A 23516-nucleotide genomic window follows, 5' to 3' on the forward strand; every position below is an offset into this window, starting at 1 on the left:
CATGCTACACTCCAAACCTGGTGAACAGACCATTCCAACTTATGGGGGACTCTGTTTCTCCATCACCAACCATTTAATCCCTAAAGCCGGGAACAAAAGTCTCCCTGCCCTAGGCTGCGTGTTCTGAGTTATTCACTACCAGTTGGCTCACATTCCAGGCCTCCCAGGACTTATCTCTTAACCCCGCAGTCCACTTCCATTCAGATCTTTGATGCATTCAGTGATGTATTCTTGTACAAAAGACATGGGCAAGAATATAATCGACGTGACCCAGATGTCAGTATGCCATGCGGCCAAGAAATCCATTCCTGAAGTCCCAATGTTACCCCAACTCAGATTGGAGGGCCTCGGAGGGACACCATCATCATCGTCAGAAACACTCAAGAGCTCCTTACCACCCTTAGCTTGGCCTAAGGGGACCCTCATGGCTTCTACCATGACCTCAGTCCAGAGAGCTTCAGCCCTGCCCCAATGACTTGACCAGTGGTCTCTGCTCACCCAAACCCAGGAATAGGGTGTGTTGAGGCTGTGTCCAGTCTACCTGGCAGGGCAGGGAGACCCCTGCCACCCCACATGGGGGACGAGGGGGTGACAGAGACCTTGAAGAAGGTCTGGTCATAGCAGGGTCTGATGCCTGACATGGAATTGCCACCCTGTTCGGAAGACTCTCTGAAGTCCAACTGCGCTCCCGAAATAGGAAAGGTGGGGACACTTGCAAAGGAACTCCAGGGAGGGGAGGCAGTGGTGGCGAGGCCAGCTGACACTTCCCTCTGTCTTTGCCTAGCCTCTGGACCTGCTCCAGATCACCTCTCCTGGCGTGTGCTTTCCCTCACTCCTCGCTCTCAGAGCTGGACACGCACAGAAAGTCTGAGCCAGTGTCCACTCTTCAAGGTCAGCCTGAAGGGCAAGTTGAGCCCTGGGAGGCTGGCGGGGTCTCTCCCGGCATCCCTCCCCCTCCAACTTCTTCCTGAGCGGCCCGGTTTTGGCTGGTGCCTTCCCTCACCAGCCTTTCAGCTTGTTGAGAAGAATGAGCCGCTTGAAGGACACTTTACAACTCCATAAATAATCAGGATGTGGAGCACACAGGATGGGAGTCCACACTCTCCGAGTGGGTGGAGGTGGCTGGGCGCTGGCTCTGGTTCTCATCCCAGGGCCCATTGTCCCAGCACCTTTTCCTCCACGGAGCTGCTTGTAGCTCACCGGGAGGTGGGGGGGGGGTGGTTGTCAGCACCTCCTCCCACCCCTGGCTGATTTTCCTCCTGGAGGAGTGGAGGCCGGTGAACAGCAGAGCGCTTGCTGCCCAATGAGAGCCAGAGGTCCAGGCCGAGTGGGGAAACAGCCACTTGAGAGAGTTTTTCTGCAGACGCAGAGAGGGATGCCCAGGAATCGATCCCTTCTGAAGATGAATCACAGTGAGATGCACAAATAAAACCCCTTTGGTCTGAAAAGGCAGATAATGTTCCTGACAGGGCCTCTACTCTGTGTCAATTTGTTGTGATTGGTGGGAGGAAGCCGGGGGTGTCAGGAAGGAGAGAGAGCTGGACGGCACCAGAGATGCATGTGGAAAGAGAGACACCGAGGCTGTGATAGGGAGACAGAGAGAGCAGGAGAAGCAGAAAACAGAGAAAACGGGACAGCTGTTAGGAGATTCAGAATGGAGGGCAGAGGTGTTTTCTTAGATTTTTGGTGAGGAGGGTGGGGGTTACTGGGCGCTGGGAGACTCTCAAATGTTAAGCTGGCATTCAGGTCACATTAGGCTTGTGTTCATTGCTAACATTTAACTCAAACCATTGGTCAGCTCCCAGTTACCAGTGATAGCATGTAGCTTCTCCATGGGTCCAAGGGGGTCGCCCTGCTATTACAGATATTTGTGTGGGTCGGGGAGAGACAGGGGCAGGCAGAGAAAGAGATTCATGTTGCATCTGAGGGCCAGCCAGACTAAGTTTGATTTATCTTTTCCTTTAGAATTAGCAATGCTTGCCTATCTTGTTCAGGTAATTAAGAGGTAACTGTGGGAGAACTCATGGAACGTCTGCCTAGCCTCGATGTACGACAAGATCAGGTTTTTCTAATTATAATCTTAGAGCTGGAGAATCTCAGAATGTGGTTCAGCAGAGTTGGGCAGAAACCCCACGTCTTCCAGTTCAGCCCCTTCCATTGCATGGATGGAAGGACGGAGGCACAGAGAGCCATGGGTGCCCTCTGCTTCCACCTGCTCGGGTGAGCAGACAAAAGTGCCCATGGCCCTCCAGGGACAGAGGCAGAGCATCCCCACGGCAGGGCTTTGTCAATTCCAAATCCTCCTCTCTTCTGCCTCCCGCTGACTGGTGCTAACGCTTTTTATTTCTAGCCCCTCCCAGACCCCGCAGGGTGTCTGAGGAGCGGACCCCAGAGACCGATGAAGAAAAGCATCCATCTTTAACATTTATACGAACTGTCTCCTTCTTGGTGTTTTTGGAAGTGTCCCATCAGACATGGGGAAAGGGTGGAAGAAACACATTGAGAGGCCAGCTTGTGAGGCAGGTCCTCTGGAGACCCGGGAAGGTAGAGTGGCTATTTCTGTGACTATGTCAGGAAGCCCATGGCCCCTGCAGTGCTGGTTCTTAACCATGGGCAATTTTGGTGATGCCTGGAGACGTTCCTGGATGTCACACTAGGAGGTGCTATAGGCATCTAGTGGGTAGGGAAGAGTGATGTTGTTAAATACCCCACAATGTAGGATCAGCCTCTGCAACAAAGAATGCTTCTACCCTAAACATCCCCTCTGTCTCTCTCTGCTCATTTGACAGGATGACCTTTCCAAAAAGAGTAGACTCATTTTTTAGTGGTGCTCCAGGAGCTGACTTGCCTGCCAGAACCCCAGACTAGTTCTCCAAGGTCATTTGTAGGAGACATGTCCACTAACCAGGGTGGCTTTCTGTGAGGATCTTCCCTTTGTCCTGAGCACAGGAGGGAGGAGGGTGAGAGGTCAACCCAGTGTCCTGTCCTCTTATCTTCTTTCCTTGTCATCCTTACCTTTTATGGTCTTACCCTTGTCCTCCTCCTTATCCATATTCCTCTGTTCCAGCTCCTTCTAGTCTAGGTCCTGGCCAGGTGTCCTCTGATTTTCCTGATGCCTCTCTCCTGCCCAAAGCTAAATATTGTGCAGAACAAAGCAAAAGGTGTCATCCTATCTCTTTGGAACTTGTAGACAATTGCCACCAGCCTCACACCCTACAGATTGGTGTATTGTGTCCAGGTGTTGAGATCCTGCAGAAATCAGCCCATGGCCCAGGGTCCCCAGCACATCCCCCCAGCTCCAGAGCATAACCCCAGGGTCATGGCACTGACCCTTCCCCTGACCACTCCACCTGTTGACAGGTAAGGGACTCAAGCAACTGCTTAAGGATGCTGCTAGAACAGAGGCCATAAACATGAGACATGTGGATCTATGGCTGTACTATTTACTGGCGTGTGTGACTCGGGCAGCAAAAGTGCGACCATTTGTCACGTGGAGTGGAAACGGGATGGCCAGACAGGAACATTTTTTTCCTCCATCTTTGTGAATACAAAGCCTTTTCCACCCCAGGTGAGCTTGGGTAGAGAAGCTGGAAGGATTGGGATTTGCACAGCTTAGACCCAGACACGCATTTTTGCTCATTTTTTATTCTGATTGGGGTTATTTGATTCTAGAAAGGTGGCATGTGGGAGTAAAAAGAGTACCAAGAGGAGGGAAGTGGGGAGGAGGCACTTCCCAGGAGCTGTTTCATACAATCCAGCCAATAAAGAGTATCTTCCAACCAGTAATGGATATTCTGGTGACAAAGCCAAGGCACAGCATCAGGAGGACACCCTGGCCTTTCCTCCCACTCTCTCTTCTGCCCGCTCTTCCTTCCTCCCTGTGGAGTATCCTTCCTTCCTCCGTTTGGGGTATACAACCCTTTCCCCACCACCTGTCTTGCTCCAAGTCCCACTTTTGGAGCCTCAACTCTGTGTGTGTGTGTGTGTGTGTGTGTATGTGTATGTGTGTAGAAGCAAAGAGCTTCCTGGAAGATAAATGGACTTTCTCTCTGAGACATGCCTGTGTGTGCAAAACTCACCATTTCCACAAGGGCTTTGAGGGGGGTAATGGGGATAATGAAATGAAATTAAATGGAACTCAATGCAACTACATTACAGCATGCAAATGCCATATCAGCTTCCACAATGCTTTCATGTTTAACCACCAGAACATCCTGTGAGGTATCTGAATTACAAATGAAGAAACTGAGGCTGAGAGGAGATAAGCTATTTGCCTGGAGATCCACCACTAATGAGTGACAGAGTGGGTCTGGAGGCCACTTCTTGTGACTGCAAAGCAGAAACTCTTTCCATCACATGAGGAGTTGGCAAGAGCAGAGGACTAGGTGTGCCCAAGCATCCAGGACAAGAGAGGATCTGTGAGTGAACAGGAACGAGCTTCCATTCAGAGAGCCCAGGCCAACAGCTAGAGAAGAAAGGGAGAGAGCAGGACAGTTTATGAGGGTGGAGGGACAGGGATAGTTGTGGGAGCAAGCATAAGGAGTATAGGGGCTTCAGGGACAAAGTGTGCAGGCCTAAGGGGGCTATGGGGTGAAGCATCCTAGAGAGATGAGAGGGCAGGGAGATGACCCCATATGCTCCCTCTGAGGGCCTCGCTCCCTCTGTCCATGCCTCCTTTTCTTGGCATTTGCCCCTCCCAGAGCTGATTCTTGGCACCCCCACCCCCTCTGTACACACTTTAGGAGGATTTCTGGGGTGCTGGGAAGGTCACAGGAGGCATGAAAACACCTGGTCCAAGACTCTGCAGAGCCCACTCTCTCCTGTCACTCACTCCTGCTCCTCTGCCCCTCTGGACACCAACCCCCTGTGGTGTAACCACAGGAAACCTTATCTATACAGACAACGAATGATATGGGTCATCTGGTCAACCCAGAGTACACAGCAAAGGAAACAGACCAAAAGAAGGCATGTGGCTGGCCTGAGGACAGATGCTGTTGAAGAGTCGGCAGGTGGTGGCATACTGGTCTCCTGAGCCAGGCCAGACCCTTCCCCCACAAATGCAAGGGCTGAGACGGCACTGGCACCACCAAGGCACAGCCTTCAGGACCTCAGCGTGAAGCACTGCCTGCATCTCCCAGAGTCGGTCCCCACGTTCTGTCTCCAGGGGCTAACCCCCTCCCTTGTTTACTGTTTAATGTTTTTAAAGCACATCTCAGTTCAATGCTTTTGCTACAGTAAATATCTAATAATCGCTTCAGACTCTATTACTTGCCTCACAAAATAGTGCCTGGAAATGGTGCTTATTTAATTTTGTGCTAAGAGAGAAAGACTCAGAAAAGGCTTGCAAAACACCTGTGTCATCTCAAGTGCGGTTGACTATTTGTGGTCCAGAGAGGAGAGAGCCCGTGGACCAGCACCTGGGGCTGACGTTCATTCTAGCTCCGTGGATATTGGTGCTCTTATTAACCTGATTCGGCCAACCTTGCCCTTCACAAAAGCGGCTGAGATAATGTGTGTTACACACACACACACACACATACACATACATGGAGAACTTAAACATTTATGATTAAAGCAAATCTCTGAGTACAAATATAAAAGTGTATATGCCACAAGTCACTTTGCTGGTGTGTGTGTATGTGTGTTCAATCATGAGAGTGTTGTCCATGTTTTTAATTGTCACAACCAGCTGGTAGTCCCAAAAATGGTTCCCGCAAAAGAGCACAGCTGGAATGACTGGTCATATCCATCACAGTGACTTTACCATTTGCTCTTCTATTCACTGTCTCTGTTGACTCAACCTGGATATTATCATGTCCATTTTACAGATGAGTATCCTGTGAGCTCAGGGAGCTCCGAGTATGGACTGAAGTCCAAACACAGAGAAGTTTTGGAACCTGAGTTCCTGACTCTGTGGAGACACAGGATTCAGAAATGTTAGCAGTGGCATCAGATTTAAATTCTGCAGGACACTGGGGAGGGAATGATCTTGCCTGATTCACAATTTTCTCATCTGCCAAATGGGGATTGTAGCATTGACCTGTCCATGTCATAGGTTGTTGTGAAGCACGAATGGTCGGTGTAAGAGTTATGCTAAGTGACAGGTGTAAAGGTTCTACATCATGCCTCATCAGTCGCAGACACCTGCAAGTGTTTGCTTCCATTCTTATCAGCGGATCTGGTTTCCATCCCCTGTCTGTAGTCCCAGCTGTGGGAGAGCCCCTTCTCCTTGCTCTGGGTCAACTCTGGGCTCACTTTATCAGCAGTCCTAAAACCATTTGGTCACAGGACCTCTTTGCATTGTTGCATGCTATTGAGGACTCCATAGAGTTTCCACTTATTTGAGTTCCTTCTACTTTTATCAACTGAGAAATTTAACAAATATCTATTATTTTTAAATAGTAATAACAAACCCATCACTAGTTAACATAAATTGTATTTTATGAAAAGTAGCTGTATTTTACAAAATAAGTTTGTAAAGAGAGTGACCTTGTACATTTTTGGAAATCTCTTTAGTGTCTGCCTTATTTGAAGACAGCTGGATTCTCATGTCTGTTTCTGCATGCAGTGTGTTGTGAGGTCACATGTCATGCAGCCTCTGGAACATGCTACTGCACATTCATGAGAGAACAAGAGTGAAAAAGGCAAGTCACATCTCAGTTTGATTATAAAAAATAATTGTGACCTTATAGTTTCCCAGAGGTCCCGGACCACACTTTGAGAACCCCTGCATTAGCTGAACATTGAACTCTCTCCCTGCTCAGGCAGGCTGTGCTTCTCTACACTTCTGTGACTATCTCTGAAAAATTAAAATTGACTAAGACAAAAACAAGCAGTCGACTTCCTCAAATTTCTCTCCTGGGACATGTGCTCGTAGACCTAACATTGACAACTAGGGTTTGGTGACTTTTAGCTGAGCCATCAATTGTTATCAGCTTCTCAGATGGCATCAACCATTGGTCTCAGACTGAGGTTGTTAATTGATTGATACTGTATGCTTTGTCTTGGATGATGCACTCCAGCATAAGAAACAGAAAACCAAGCTCAAAATGATGTCAACCATAAGTGAATGTATTATCTCATACGAGGAGTCCCAAGGTTAGGAAGTTTCAGAGAATCAACAATAATCATCAGTGACCCAGGTTCTTTCCACCTTTTTTCTCCGTAGGCTGATTGTATCAGTCTAGTGTCTCATGTTCACAAGATGGCTGCAGCAGTCCCCACCATCACAGGCAGACACAATAAGATCATCATCATCATCATCATCATCATCATCAGAAAAATCATTGTTTCCTTTGGGTTTCTTTGTAGTAGTGAAAAACATTTCCCCCAATCCACTTCCCTTCCAATGTTATTGTTCAAAATGGAGTCAGAGGCTGTGTTCATTTCCTAAGGCTCCTGGAACAAAGGACCACAACCTGGGTGGCTTTGAAATGTATTGTCTCACGGTTCTGGAGTCTTGGAAGTCCAAAATCAAGGTTTCAGCACAGCCCACTCCTCTGAAACCTGTAGGGGAAGAAGGATCCTTCCTTGCTCTTCCAGCTCTTGTGGCCCCAGCCCTTCCTGGACTTGTGTGGCATCTCTCCAATCTTTACATGGCCCTCTCCCTGTCTCTCACACTGCCTTCCCTCTGCGCATTACATGTCTGTGTCCAAATTTACCTCTTTTTATAAGGACACATCACATTGGATTAGGACCCACCTTAAGGACCTCAACTTAATCATTTGCAAAGACCTATTTGCAGACAAGGTCACATTCACGAGTACAGGGTGTTAAGATTTCAACATATCTTTTGAGAGAGACACAATTCAGCTCATAACACCTTCTTTTTCTTAAATCACTGGCCAGGGGAATGAAGTCATTGCAGTTGGCTTCCAGTGACCCTCAACCAAGACATAACAGCTTCACTCAGGGACGTTGGGGCACGTAGGAGAGTTTCTAGAAGTCCTTACATCTGGGACCCCTCTGAACACACAGTCCCTGGGGGCAGAAATGCTATTCTTCCTGTAATTGGAACGCCAATAGTGCCCCACTGAGCAACACTCCAGACTAATCAAGGGCATAGGGTACCTGCCCTGCACATGGGGCCTCTGGGAGTAGGGCAAATATGGGAACAAAAGCTCTGCCAGAGACACAAAGAAGGGAACAGATTCGGGAAGGCCATTAACAAGGCCTGCTGACTGTTGCACTGATTTCATGGTGTGTCCTTCCAAAGGCCTCTGACCCAGACCCAGAGCATTGGGTAAAGCAACAATTATCTTCCTCTATTCCTCTTGATGGTGGTGAGGGAGAATAGCAGGAATAATTTTCTTACTGGTTTGAAATACCTCCCTCCTCTTCCCCACCATGCCCACACCCACCCTGTACCCTCAGTGTTGGTAATGTAGCTGGAGGGGGCAGGGAGCGGGGAGATTGAAGGAAAGAAAAACATCACACATAGCTTCAAAACATAGCCACTGTTACTTTCTTTTTTATTTTATTTTTAAGATATTTTGTTATGTGTGGTTTGCTTACCAAATTGACACCCTGCTTGTATTCAAAACCAGGCCTACTACTTTTAGGAAAGCAATACCTACTGTTCTAATGATGAAATTGAAGGGATTCGAAGAAATATAAATAACAATTAGCCAGACCTAATTCCCCAGTGACAACTACTGTTATGCTGCTGGATATGTTCTAGTTTTCTTTTTCCTCCCTAAGCATTCTCAAATAAAATATTTGAGATTATACTACTATATACACAGATCTTTTTTTACCCTGGTTAACCAGTAACATTTAGAAGTTCTACAAAACAATAGTATAAAGGGTAGCTTGATGGCATAAAAGATCTGCCACTAGATTCTCAATTTAAAAAGTGTAATGATTCAGAACATTAGTGCTCAGGTGGCTGAAAGCAACGGCCCCTATTCAGCCAGGCAGCATGGACTAAAATCAAACATGGAGGTCTGCTTTGCATCATGTGACGCAGTGGGATTGTGGGGAAAGCCCAGGCCCAGATGAGGCAGGTGCTTCCTTCTCCGGGGTCTACTCTGACCCTTCCAGTTAGAGACCCTTCCAGTCCCCTCCTGGGAGGCCTCCAGGACAGAAGTGACAGATTGGAAAGGGTCCTCAACAAGGCCCTTCCAGGGCACACTCTCACCCTATCTCCTTGGGCACCCACCTGCTTGAGCCCCTAGCAGGGGTAGATGCTGCTGGTGCTGGGTGGGTAACTGACTTGGAAGGTTACCTTCCTGGCACTAGGTCGTCTCCTCCCATACAGGACAGAGGTACAGACATCCTCTTTTTCCAGGTTTTCTGCAGCCCTATCAACTCGCTCTCCTCCTCTGGGCTCCCAGCTGAAGGCAGAGTGACCCTCAGCACCACCCCCGCTGATGGCTGGCTCTGAAGGCCCCTCCTGAGCGCAGCACAGCCAGGCTTTAGGGCCTCCAGATGGGCTCTTGGACTGCAGATTGTCTAAGCACCCACTCACCCAGCCCTCTGGGAGAGAGAGGTCCATGCTTAGCTCCATGGGGACATGCAGGGACCCCGGGAGCCCTTTGATCACATTGTGGTCACACCGGTTGCCTTGTCTTGCAAATGCTTGCCCCTGCCCTGCAAATCCTGCCCCCTAAGCTCCCTCTGCCTCCCTGAAGATTGCCTCACCTTCCTTGCCCGGACCCCTTCCTCCACCCTGGCCTACACCCCCTTCCCTCCTGTGTGAAGGGAAAGGTTAAGTGGAGACACGCTCACCCTGTCTGTTGCGATAGAGACACAGCAACTTTCTCCTCTAATCAACCTGTCAGGCACGATTAAGCTGCTGAGAGACTCAGGCCACGCAGCACAGCCGGCTCCCAGCATAGCCCACACAGGCGCATGCATTCATGCACATGCGCGCAACTACGCATGCGCACCTGTGCGCATAGACGTGCACTTGCCCACACAGGGGGACAGACATGCTCGCATATGTACTCGCCCACACCCGTGCACGCACCCGGTCTGGGGCCTCACTCTGTGACCGGGGAAACCTATGTAAACAGAGAAGCCCGCTGCTCAGGTGACAACTTGCCCCCCAGTCACTTCTTCATCCGTCCCACAAGCACACTGGAGCAGCTCCTATGTGACAGGTCCTCTGGCCGCAGCTGGGAAGTGCCTGCCCTCAGGGTGCCTGCAGGCTAGCAGGGAACACAGACAACCCCAGGTAAACTTTACAGACAAGAGAAGGTTGTAGCATAGCCCAAGATGCTGGCTGCTTGGAGGAAAGGGAGGTGAGAGCCAGATCTGGGGAGGGAAGGGGGCTGGCAGGTAGTAGGGGGAGTCTAAATCCCCTGTTACCACCAGGAGCAGACCGCCTGGGTGCCAGGCTTCTCTGCCACTGATAGCCGCGTGACCTTGGGCACATCACCTAATTTCCTTGTTCCTCAGTTTCCAAATCTGTAAAATGGGGTTATAACCATTCTAAGGTTAGTTAGTGCATGTGAACTGCTCAGAACAGAGCCTGGTGTAGCATGAGTGCTCAGTGAGTTTCCCTAGGATTGACCCACTTAAGGAATTGTGCTCAGCAGGTGGTGGGCATCTGGAGGACCCAACGTTAGCATAGGGTGACCAGGACTAACGGGACAGGGCGCTGAGGTTGGGGGATGGAAAAGAACAGGCAGGCCAGACCCTACAATGGAGGGCCTAGAGAGGTAAGGCCTGTAGCCAAAAACATGTCTTATCCACTTGTGATTTGGGCCAGGCCAAGCCTCCAGGCAGAATTGAATTTCATCCTCCAGAAATACATCCTGTACCAAAACTTTCGGTATGAAAACATGATGTGAAATAGCTCAGATTGGCCCATATAGCTTCTTGTGGGAACCTGGGAACTGGGGGGCCCAGGGTACATTTCACTTAGCGTCTGTCCTGGAGATCCCATCTCTTTCCTTCTCCACCCCACCCCTCTTCTCCCCCAGCCCCTGCCCCAACGGAGATCCCAGGATGTGGCAGAACCACTGCCAGTAAATCACCCTGTGTGGACTATAAATAAGTCAAGTGGAAAGTTACACTAACAGAATGAGGACATCCTCAGTTAACACTTGGACTCTCTGCTCCCTACCAGTCCGGGTCAAGATCCAGCCTCCTCACTCCCCAGTCCCCAGAGCTGCTCAGAGGTTCTTGGATCTGAGGTGGGATTGCCTAGCCTGAAGATTTCTCCTATAGCTGCCCAGGCTCAGGACCAATATTGGGACCGTGCAGAGGGAGAGACAAACAGCCCTGCCCTCAGGGAACCCCAGTCTGAGGGGAAGACAGAGCCTTGTCCTCAGGGACCCTTTTGAGGGGGAAGACACAACCCTGCCCTCAGGGAGCCCCAGTCTCAGGGGGAGACACAGCCCTGCCCTCAGGGACCCCAGTCTGAGGGGGGAGACACAGCCCTGCCCTCAGGGAACCCCAGTCTGAGGGGGAGACACAGCCCTGCCCTCAGGGAGCCCCAGTCTGAGGGGGAGACACAGCCCTGCCCCTCAGGGAATGATAGTCTGAGGGAAGAGACACATCCCTATCCTCAGGGAGCTCCAGTTTTAGGAGGGAGACACAGGCCTGCCCCTCAGGGAATGATAGTCTGAGGGAAGAGACACATCCCTATCCTCAGGGAGCTCCAGTTTTAGGAGGGAGACACAGGCCTGCTCTCAGGGATCCTCAGTCTGAGGTGGGAGACACAGCCCTACCCCCAGGGAGCCATACACTGAGGCAGAAGACACAGCCCTGCCCTCAGGGAGCCCCAATCTGAGGGGGAGACACAGCCCTGCCCTCAGGGAGCCCCAATCTGAGGGGGGAGACACAACCCTGCCCTCAGGGAGCCCCAGTCTGTGGGGGGAGACACAGCCCTACCCCAGGGAGCCATAGTCTGAAGGGGAAGACTCACCCCTGCCCTCAGGGAGTCCCAGTCTGAGGGGGGAGACACAGCCCTGCCCTCAGGGACCCCAGTCTGAGGGGGGAGACACAGCCCTGCCTCAGGGAGCCCTAGTCTGAGGGGAAGACAGAGCCCACCCTCAGGGACCCCAGTCTGAGGGGGCAGACACAGCCCTGCCCTCAGGGACCCCAGTCTGAGGGGGGAGACACAGCCCTGCCTCAGGGAGCCCTAGTCTGAGGGGAAGACAGAGCCCACCCTCAGGGACCCCAGTCTGAGGGGGCAGACACAGCCCTGCCCTCAGGGACCCCAGTCTGAGGGGGGAGACACAGCCCTGCCTCAGGGACCCCAGTCTGAGGGGGGAGACACAGCCCTGCCTCAGGGAGCCCCAGTCTGAGAGGAAGACAGAGCCTTGCCCTCAGGGACCCTTTTGAGGGCGAAGACACAACCCTGCCCTCAGGGACCCCAGTCTGAGGGGGGAGACACAACCCTGCCGTCAGGGAGCCCCAGTCTGTAGGGGGAGACACAGCCCTACCCCAGGGAGCCATAGTCTGAGGGGGAAGACTCAACCCTGCCCTCAGGGAGTCCCAGTCTGAGGGGGAAGACTCAACCCTGCCCTCAGGGAGTCCCAGTCTGAGGGGGAGACACAGCCCTGCCCTCAGGGACCCCAGTCTGAGGGGGCAGACACAGCCCTGCCCTCAGGGACCCCAGTCTGAGGGGGGAGACACAGCCCTGCCTCAGGGAGCCCCAGTCTGAGGGGAGACACAGCCCTGCCCTCAGGGACCCCAGTCTGAGGGGGGAGACACAGCCCTGCCTCAGGGAGCCCTAGTCTGAGGGGAAGACAGAGCCCACCCGCAGGGAGCCCCATTCTGAGGGGGAGACACAGCCCTGCCTCAGGGAGCCCCAGTCTGAGGGGGGAGACACAGCCCTGCCCTCAGGGAGCCCCAGTCTGAGTGGGGAGACACAGCCCTGTCCTCAAGAGCCCCAGTCTGAGGGGGAGACACAGCCCTGCCTCAGGGAGCCCCAGTCTGAGAGGAAGACAGAGCCTTGCCCTCAGGGACCCTTTTGAGGGGGAAGACACAACCCTGCCCTCAGGGAGCCCCAGTCTGTGGGGGGAGACACAGCCCTACCCCAGGGAGCCCAGTCTGAGGGAGGAGACACAGTCCTCCCTCTCAGGGAGCCATAGTTTGAGGGAAGAGACACATCCCTATCCTCAGGGAGCTCCAATCTTAGGAGGGAGACACAGTCCTGCCCTCAGGGAGCCCCAGTCTGAGGGAGGAGACACAGCCCTGCCTTCAGGGAGCCCCAGGCTGAAGGGGAGATTTTATTTTTATTTATTTTATTTTATTCTATTTTATTCTATTTTATTTTATTTTATTTTATTTCACTTATTTTTTGATATCTGATCCTATTTATTTGTCACTCTTAGAAAACCTCATTTTTGACTGGACTTAGAGGTGGAAGCTTTCAGAGAGGTCAGCCTCCGTCTCTTGACAACGTGTTCCTGGTGTTTTTCTTTGGCCTCCTTCATTCTCTTGGCCAAAGGTTTAGCATATTCTGTGGCCTGTTCCTTACTTTTCTTAGCACACTATTTCTTCAAAGCAATACACCGACCTTTTTGTTGGAGGACATGTGGATTCACAAGACACTGAATCTTGGGCGCTTTGGTCCTGAGTTTCTTACCTCTGTGTTTAGGAGCTCTCACACTGGAGGACATTGTCTTCTTTAGAGAGACTGAAATGTTTATGGATTCTGCCAGCCAAAAGAGGCCTGGTAGTATCAGGGAATCCAGAAATATCCTTCTCCACAACCCCTCCCCCTTCTTTTACAAAGACCAAGTTGAGAACACTGAGATTAGCACCCACAGGGCAACCCTGAACAGATTCACACTTTCTTTCTCAAGTCTTCCTTGGTCTGTAACAGGAAGGCACCTTACTCAACAGTGGGTGGACATGGCCATGTGTCAGAACACCCTGCTTCAGGGGGAAGGCCTTGTCTGCCATCGTCACCACTGATTTGGGCCACAGAACCCTTCCATTCTTCACCCAGAGCGTCAGCAGCTTCTGTGGCCATCCGCTTCTCATAAAAGATGCTAAGTTTCCATTCATCGTCCACTTCAATGAGCTTCCGGCCGCTGGTAGCTTGGAAAGAGATGTTCAGTCACCTCGGAGGTGCCACAAAAAGAGCGAGGGGGAAATTTTAAACAAACACATCAACAAACACAAGATTAGGATATTGGAGAAGAGACAGAACTTCTGGAGAAAAACTTCCCAACTTTGTGAACTCCAAAGTTGCTTCAGGAATTCGAAGAGGCAGGAACAGGGATCTCACCCCTCCTAGATGGAATCCTCATCATCAGGGCTGGGAGCGGCTGCCCAGGAGAGATCAGCACATTCTTCATCCTTCCTTTTCACACTGAGCCTCCTTCTCCCCAAAAGCTTTCCATGCCCTCTCTGTTGCTGGAGCTTTACAACCTCTTTACAATAGCTTGACAAGGCCTGTGAGGAGGGTGGGCGAGGAGCATCCTCTCGTGGTGCAAGAGAGGAAACTGAGGCTCTAGTCCAATACCCTGAGCAGCTCGGTCCAGAACTGGGCCTGGAATCCTGGATTTGGGCTAAAACTTGTGCCAGTTTCCTCTCTCATGACTCTATTTCCTCCCTTTTGAAGTGGAGAAAATTGCCATCCTTAGCCATTGTAGAGATGGAATGCATCAGGAAAGTCAAGCAATTCAAGAGGGGCCTGGCACATTGTGAGCTCTCACTGGACTGCTACTACTACCACTACTTGTTAGTAGGTGTATCTTGGGGTTCTTCCCAAAGCAGAACCTGGAACAAAGATTTGGCTGCCATTAGTTTGTTTATTCAGGAGGCGAGCTCAGGAAGTGCCAGCAGGAGTAAGAGGATATAAGGCAGGCGTGGGGAGGGAGACAATTTGGGGTGTCAGTGAGTGGCTACCACTATGGAGAAGTGGGTCTCCATCCCACTGAGGACCTCTTGGCCACTGTGTAGAACACACTACAATGGTGGTCCCACCTGAAGATGAGGACGCCAGGATATTCACCTTCTGACTCCTATGCAACACTGACTGCTACGGGCCCATTAATGCCCTGGCAGTTGGGGTCCACCCTGCGTGCCAGGAGAAAGCTCTGAGCCAAGTCACAAGCATTGGCAGTGTGGCCCTGTGGGCACGAACTGGGACAGCGAGTGGAGAGAGAACCGACATCTTTTACGTGCACCCCCAGCCCCTCAGGGGAATGTCACTCTCCTTATTGGCTCACACTGTACTCAGACTTCTGGCTGAAGCTCTCAAGGGAGGAACTTCATCTGCTTTGGCCACTGCTGTATCCTCAGTGCCCAGCACAGTGTGCTGCACAAAGCGGGGGCTCAGGAAACATCTTTCGAAATATGAAGACCCCCGTAATAACACTGTATGACACATCTTTATTTCTACCCATGCCTCTCAATTATGCGTGCACACCCCTCTAGGGCAGGCCTGGGACTGTGTGTCCTTGTGTCCAGCACAGTGCCAGGTACATGGCGAGTAGTTAAGACTCAGTTGTTGATTGAATACAGGGGGTTCTTGGAACCCAGATGTAACAGAACTCCATCTTGGACAAGGAGTGGGAACCAGAATCCAGAATCCAGAGCCCTCAACAAGTACAGAGCTGGAGTGGGGGGCAGGCCAGCCGCGGAGAGCCATCCAGGGAAGGCTGATGGATGAAAGGTTATGGGTGTCAAAGCCACCCAGAGGAAAGGCAGGAGATAATATCTCACTGCCTCAACAACTTGGCTGGCCTTTGGGATTTCCAACGGAGCTGGCCTCTGGCCGGAGGAGGCCGCTTTGGAACCCATATTATACAAAGAAAGAATAAATAGGAATGTTTGAGAAAGGAAGTTCTGCAGAGGAGGCTTTGCGAGCAACAAAGGAGGAGGCCCCACCAGAGACTGTGCAGCTTTGGCAGTAGTAAGGAGTCTGCAAATAGATTCGGCAGAACTGCCATAGCATGAGGGCGGAAGCAGAAGGGCAGAGGGGCTTCTAGGGGCTCCTTCAGCCTAGCGGGTGATCTAGAAGGGAAAGAACACAGGAGGTGGGGAGGGCAGCAACCACGGGAGCAGGGAGGCCCCCTTGAATGTCCTTTCTGTAGCTCCATTCCCTCCAGATGAGTCCGACCTTGCAATCTTGGCTGACTCCCAGCAGGGCATGGTTTGAAAGACGGATCAGTGGGTCATTGTCATAAGAGTGCTATCTAAAAAGACCAAATTCACTTGTCTAAAGCAATATATGTTTATTTTCACCATTTTGTTTTGTTTTGTTTTGCTTCTCAAATTTGTTCTCACTGCTCCCACCAAGGCGTGGGGTCTGTGTCCTTCCCCCTTGAATCTGAGCTCAACTCAGGGAATGCCTATAATCAGCACTGAAATGGTCCCTCTCTAATCTTTGTCATGCAATTCGTAAGTGTCGCTTTGATTAGATACTCTGTTAATGACAGCCCAAAGCACCCTGACAGATGCAAAGGGATTTCAAGTCACATCCAAAACCAGGGAGAGAATTTTAGCCAAGGGGTCTCGCCCCCAGGGCCCCAGAGACATGCCTCCACAGGCCAAGAAGAAACAGTTCTTCTCTGATTCTACGGGTCCTTAGGTGGATCTCCCTCCCTCCATCTCCATCTCTAACCAATCAGAAGAATCTCGTGTTCTCTGTCCCCGTGGCTTGCATGTCTAGCCCCATATATTTAGGAACTGTACTTCCATCAGCGACCCCTCTCCCAAACCCAGCAGGGTTTTCCAAGTCAGGGATTTAGGGAAGATCATGGTTCTGCCCTCCAGCCCTCAGGGAACCAACCAACCACTTGGCCCTACTGTACTGTTCTCCACACGTGGGCTTAGAGCCATGCACCTCGTCTCTTACAGTAAGAAGACTCAGCCCCAGCCAAGTGGGTATACGTGCAAATGACACAGGGATTTGGAGAATTACTCAGCACATCCCGGTGTAGCTCCCAGGATGGGGATCTGGAGCAAGGGGGTGGGGGCTGAGTAAAAGGCTCTGGACCTGTGGGCTCTGCAAGGAATGAGTGAGGGGATCCAAGCACTGGGGGAGAAGAGGTGGCCTAAACAAACGTCCTCTGTTTACCTGTGGTGTTCATGACTTTCATACCCTTCATACCCTTCTCCATATAATTCACCCCGAAGGCACGGGTTACTATTGTTCCTTCTCCTCTTCGAGGTGCCTATCTCTCTTTGTCCCCACTTGTTATTGGGCGTGTGTGTGTGTGTGTGTGTGTGTGTGTGTTGCTGTTACCTTTTGTGTCGCTCTCTCTGTACCTGGTCCCTATTATTCTCTTTTCCTTCCATGCACATAGAATGCGTAGCACATACGAGGCAAGCTTTTGCTGACTTTCTGGGAGTACCTGTCTGTCTCTACCGGGTCTTCAGAAAGTCCTTCAGTTTTGAAACTCTGAAACACTTTAGGTCCAGGGGCGATAAACAACAGCACACGGCATTTGCAGGCAGATGAAATTTTCTTCTCCCAGCTGTTAAGGACGTTGGCTCCTCTGGAACACAGATTCCCTTCTCTTTCAGAGCCGGGCTTTTCAGTAGCTACCGAAGCTGAGATTGTATAATGCCATTTTCTTTAACTTCAACAAATGGAATAAATTTGCTTATGGGCTGCATGAGGACTTTAGGGAAACTATGCATTGCAGGTCACTAAAGGGACTGGCCCTCCTTGAACCCCCCAGGCCCTCCCCAGCCCCAGAGGCCAGGCCTGGGGCAGTGTTACAGTCTCTGGCCACCACCCATGGTTCCTGGCTTCCGGAGAAAGTCAGTGAGGAAGGGCTCACCTCCTCAGACATCTGCTCTATCAGCTGATTGGCAGCTGAACCCCACATCCATTTGCCCCCCACTCCCCTATCTGGGAACCGAGCTGTCATATTCTTTTTTTTAAGTTTTTTTTAATGTTTATTTATATGAGAGAGAGAGAGAGAGAGAGAGAGCATGAGCAGATGAGGGACAGAGAGAGGGAGACACAGAATCTGAAGCAGGCTCAGGCTCTGAGCTGTCAGCACAGAGCATGATGTTAGAGCACAGGGCTTGAACTCACAAACCATGAGATCATGACCTGAGCTGAAGTCGGACCCTCAACCAACTGAGCCACTCAGGTGCCCCCAAGCTGTCATATTCTTAAGCATTCAGATGACTAATGTAGGAACAAAGTCCTCAGCAAACTCAGAGGGGGCAGGAAACTTTTGAGCTTGGCCCCTTGCCTCATTCCCCGCTAGGGGCATGGCATTTTCTCAAGGCAGAATAGCCTTGCAACATCTGCCTACCAACTTTCTTTGGCTCCCTTTCCGCTTGCTTAATGAAGCTAGAATGTTCCAGTTAAACCTGTGGGGTTCCAAGCTCTCTACCTGTGTATAGTTCCTGACACCTGGACGTGGGTGGGGAATTGAAGAATGAGTGCCTTTCCCCCTTCCCGGCTGGCTGAGCAAATCCGGAGCTGAAGGTCTTTGGGGTTCGGCTTGGGGTGCTAAGAAGTTAGGAACATCAAAGGCTGAGAAAGATCCCTGGGCAGAGGGGGAAACTGGCACTTCCCCATGCACTCTTTGTCCCACCCATTTTCTCCCTGGGAAAGGACAGGTGGAGAAGTCAGGCTTAGGGTTTATAAAATCAGTGTGGGCTCCCTTCTCTTACCTGAGCTTCAGCCTCCATGGAGCACAGAGACCTCCAGGGCTCAGGGGACCTACTCCGGTTCCATCAGCCAAAATGGCTCTACCTTGACATCCAGGACTTCAGGACATGGATTGTGGCGGGGGGGGGGGGGGGGGGGTTGCACAGCCAAAGAAGGTGGGTCTCTGTAGCCCTGATGGGTTCTCAGAGGTCCATAATGGTATCTCTTGAATAGGAAGAACATTGGCTCTTTTGTCCAACTCATTCATGTTACCCCAGGAGAAACTAAGGCCCAAAGGAAAAAAATAAATAAAACACTGCCAGCACAGATCCAGTGAGACTCAGTAACTCACATAAGCACGTTTATGGAAGTCTTCTAAGCTTACTGCTTCAGACTCCAAACCCCTACCCTCAAAATCCAGGATTCTCTGCCCTGGCTGCACATTTGGACTTCAAAATACCCATGCCAGGACTGAAGCTCAGACTAATGGAATCAGAATCTCTGCAGATAGAGTCTGGACATTGGTATTTTTTTTAAGTCTGTTTGTTGAAATATAACATTCTTCTAGAAAAGTCTATGAATGCTAAATGTACATGCTTGATGAGTGTTCACAAACTGGATACACTCATGTACTCACATAACTAGCACCCAATTCAAGAAACAGAGCATTGCCAGCCACTTGGAATCCTCCTTGGCCCCTCCCCATCTCCCCCTAAAGTTAACCAATATCCCCACATCTGACATCTGAGATTGGTTCTGCCCATTTGTGAGGCATGTCTGGCCTCATTCTTGAAAATTACACCTGTGGGAGGCATCTATGCTGTGGCTTGTCATTACATTTGTCCATTCTCATCGTGCTCTCGAATCTCATTGTATGAACATGCCACCTCTATCAGTTTTCTGATTGATGAGCACAAGAATCATCTCTGGCTTGGCTTACTTCAAAGAATGCTTCCATGAACATTCTTACATGGGCTTTTTGGTGGACATGTGTGTGCCTGTCTGAGGGTACACCCTTAGGGAGGTGCTGGGTCAGGAGGTATGTGTACATTTAGTTGAGACACTGCCAAGGAGCTTCTGCTGTGATTGCCCCATTTATATTCCCACCAGCAGCATGTGAGAATCCTGGTGTCTTTACACCCAGGCTAGGTCTTGGTATCAACTGTGCTTTTCGTTTTAGGAAGACTATGAGGGGTGCGGTGGGATCCCACTTTATTTCATTCTGCATTTCCCCGATGGCTAGTGAAGCTGAGTACCTGGACATGTTTATTGTCCATTTAGGTAGCCTCTTTTGTAAAATGCTTGGTAAAGTTCTTCTCCAGACATCCGTATTTTTTAAAGCTCCCCTGGTGATACTAATACATAACCAGGGTTGAGAACCTCTGTGTCTTAGCCATTATGGTAAGAAGCTTTCGGCTTTGGGAGACAGAATTGGGGAAGCGAGGGTGGACTGTGTGTGTGTGTAGCAAGGGCACCTAGAGAAGTTATAACCCTGGAGTCCAGGATGCCCCTTGGGAGCAGCTGAGCTGAAACCATGAAAGCTACTTACCAAGAGAAAGTAAGAAACTCCTATCAAGAGAGGAGCAAGGACCACATCCCAGCCACATGAATACACTGTAGGTGGCCTGAGCAACAGGTGGACAGAGCTCCATGGTGCTGACCCCAGGAGGTGCTGGCTGTCCCAGAAGGCTCCCTCTGATTTAACACCCTCTGAATTAAAGGGCTTGCAGCTGGCTCGGCCCCATTGGAGCTGTCTTTATTAGGAACAAAATAAAGGAAGGTCACCGAGCCACATAAACCAGGGAAAGTGACATCAGATATCGACTGTAAGAGAGAGGGATTAATGATGGTTTGTTGACAGGAAAACAGGAGCCAGCCCCAGCCGCCCCACCCCAGGTAGGGACCTGGAAGCAAACATTTCATTTTGACATCTGCCAGCATAGCCCAGATAATCAGATTTCTCTGGGAGGACAAGGCGAAGACATCAATAAAAAAGGGCAGATTTATCCTCTTGGCCTCCCAAGCTTGGTTGTATATGGGCTAGTCTGGTTGTCCAATCACAGGAAGACTCAGACATTGTCACTGTCACCTTCATCATCCCCAGTGCCCCCTTGGGTTGCTCAGCACAATGAGTAGGGTGGTGCTTCACAGACCCCTGCTGTCCCTGGCTTCCCAAGGAGCTTGAGGGTCCCACTGCAGGTGACAGCTCCTCAGGGCTATCTGTCTCTGCCCTGGGCACCCCTCATACTAAGACCTACTTGGATCTGATTGTCTCTTGAGCTGTAACAATCACAATCCCCAGAGTGAGAACCCATCAAGGGACAAACCCCAGACCAGGCAGCAGTTGTCATCTCAGAGATGAGTCCCGGGACCCAATGTCAGAGGCACCTGAGGGCTCCTTGGACACGGACTCCTCTGCCTGCACCTCCAAAACAATCTTCCCTACAAGTTTCACTCCAACCTGCAGAAAAATCAGAGAAGTTTTTATTTGTTCGACCATGTTGAAAGCAGTTGTGGGTTGGTTTTCTAGCCAGCGATGTTTCTAGAAGGATTATCTAGTCCTTTCCTCTCACTGTGTATCATCATCATCACAATCCTATTTTCGAGAACTCACTGTGGACATAGGTGCTCTCACTTCAGCCCCTTCTACAGATTAGAAAACTGAGACACAGAGAGATGATGTAATTTATCCATAGCCACATAGCCACATTATGTAAAGAAATACAGACTTAGAAAAATACAGTAACTTCATCATCATAATTTACTGAGTGCCTATGTTAATGTCAGAGGCTTTATATACTTTACTCTGAAGTCTTATAAAACCCCTTCAGGGTGGTGTATTGATTTGCTAGGGCTGTCGTGACAAAGTACCACACACTGGTGGCTTGCACAATAGAAATGTATTGTCTCACATTTCTGGAGGCCAGAAGTGTAAGATCAAGGCACCAACGGGGCCACACTCCCGGATCTGAAGGCAGTAGTGAAGGATCTGCTCCAGGCCCCTCTCCCAGCTTCTGGAAGTTCCTGGGCTTGTGGTGGCAGCAAGACGCCAATCTTCACATGGCGTTCTCCCTGTGAACAGCTCTCTGTGTTCCAATTCCCCCTTTTATAAGGACCCTGGTCATATTGGATTAGGGATCCACCCTAATGACCTCAACTTGATGTGATTACATCTGTAAAGGCTTCAGTTCTCAATGTGGCCACATTCACAGGTGCCCGGGGTTAGGACTTCAGCATCTTTCTGGGACACTCAACTCAACCATAGCAGGTTGTACCTCTGCTACCAATGAGGAAAGGAAGACTTGGTCTAGGCAGCAGAGCTGGTCTGTAGAGGTGCCTGTACCCACACATGGGGAACTTTCGGAAGCGCTGCTGCCTGGTCCACTTGAAGAGATTTATTGGTTCCCAGGGAATTCTATGTATGCCAAGGTTGAGGCCGTTGGAGTCCAAGCCTGGGCAGCCCACCACACTGGTGCTGCCTGTGTCCTGGGCTGGGGGGAGTGTCAGAGCTGCCCAGATGGCAGCCTGCCAGCTCCAGCACCACCACTGTCCCCTGAGTCCCTTTCTGCACAGCGTTTCCAGTAGCCAGCTCCGTTGGGATACCTTGAGCTCATTTCTACGGTCCTTAAGCGCCCTTTGCATCCCAGGTGGGTGCTTGGCTCTGAGGTTTAAACAGGAGCTCAGCACCTTTCTTGCTTTTCCAGAGAGCTGAGGCATCTCTTCCTTGCTCATTTCAATGATCTCTTAAGATGTATCAGGGTATCAGCACAGGATTAGTGCAGAGAGATGCAAGAAGGCAGCATCACACCAGCCAGAGGATGCCCATCACTGGCAGAATGCTGGCTTCCATCTCATGGGAATGCAGGGAGTTGCTCTCCCTCCTGAGGCTGTCAGTAAGGAGTCAGTGAGTTTGGGGTCCAGGCCCAGCCCAAACTAGAGTCGTTTACTGGCTTTCCCTGTGCATAGCCCTCCAACAGCCAGCCCTTGTGCAGAAAGTCTATGAGGGCAAATCTTGCAAACCGTGCTCTTTTAGACAGATGCTTTAGAGATGCCATGTGACTTATTTCCATCACAGGTGGTACTTGTGGGGGCAGGGAAAGATCTGGGATTCCTCCTCCAGGGTGCTTTCTGGCTATCTCTCATGCAGATATATATATATATATATATATATATATATATATATATATAGTTCCATAAGAGAATCTGGGAGGCCTTACAAAAATATATATATATTAAAAGAGAATAAAATACCTTAGGAAGCACAGATAAAAGGAAAAAGGGGTAAAGGAGACAAAACCAGTGAGGAAGGTTGTGTCTGAAATGTCCCCTCTCAGGCCTGGCTCCCCATGAAACAGAGTCCGAGGACATTAGCATCAGGAAGTTTATGGGGCGCCTGGGTGGCTCAGTTGGTTAAGTGTCCGACTTCAGCTCAGGTCATGATCTCACGGTTTGTGGGATCGAGCCCCGCATTGGGTTCTCTGCAGAGAGCGAGGAGTCTGCTTCATATCTTCTGTCTTTCTCTCTGCCTCTCCCCTGCTCCCTCTTGCATGTGCACACAGGTGCAAAAATAAATGAAAACATTAAAAAAGGAGTTTATTAGGGGTGCTCTTGGGACCTACACTTATAAAAGAGAAGGATAAATGGCAGGACTGGGCAGGAGTAGAAGCTGGGCCATGATTCAATCACTACAACCAGAAGTGGAATGAAAATGGAATTGGGGCAAGACCAAGCCATTCCACTCCTACATGGATCAGTCTTTGGATGTGGGCTGCTGGGGGGCATAGTATGACATTGGGCAAAGTAGATCTCTTCAGCCAGAGGTAGAGTTGTCAGGCTGAGTGAATAAATATACGAGATGCCCAGTGAAGCTCAAATTTCAGATTACCAACAAATCCTTCTTTAGCATATATAAGCATGTCCCAAATATTACATGGAATATACTTACACTTTTTTAAAAAGAAGGATATATTGTTCATCTGAAATTATCATG

The 23516-nt window shown here is 50.4% G+C and overlaps 1 pseudogene; it reads right to left on the reverse strand.

Moving 5' to 3' along the window:
* Positions 1–13430: 13430 nt before the first annotated feature.
* Positions 13431–14020, reverse strand: LOC109271386 (40S ribosomal protein S6-like; annotated as a pseudogene).
* Between the last annotated feature and the right edge of the window lie 9496 nt (positions 14021–23516).

Source organism: Panthera pardus, unplaced genomic scaffold (genome assembly GCF_024362965.1).
Source record: "Panthera pardus isolate Hobbes unplaced genomic scaffold, ASM2436296v1 HiC_scaffold_17, whole genome shotgun sequence".
NCBI lineage: Eukaryota > Metazoa > Chordata > Mammalia > Carnivora > Felidae > Panthera > Panthera pardus.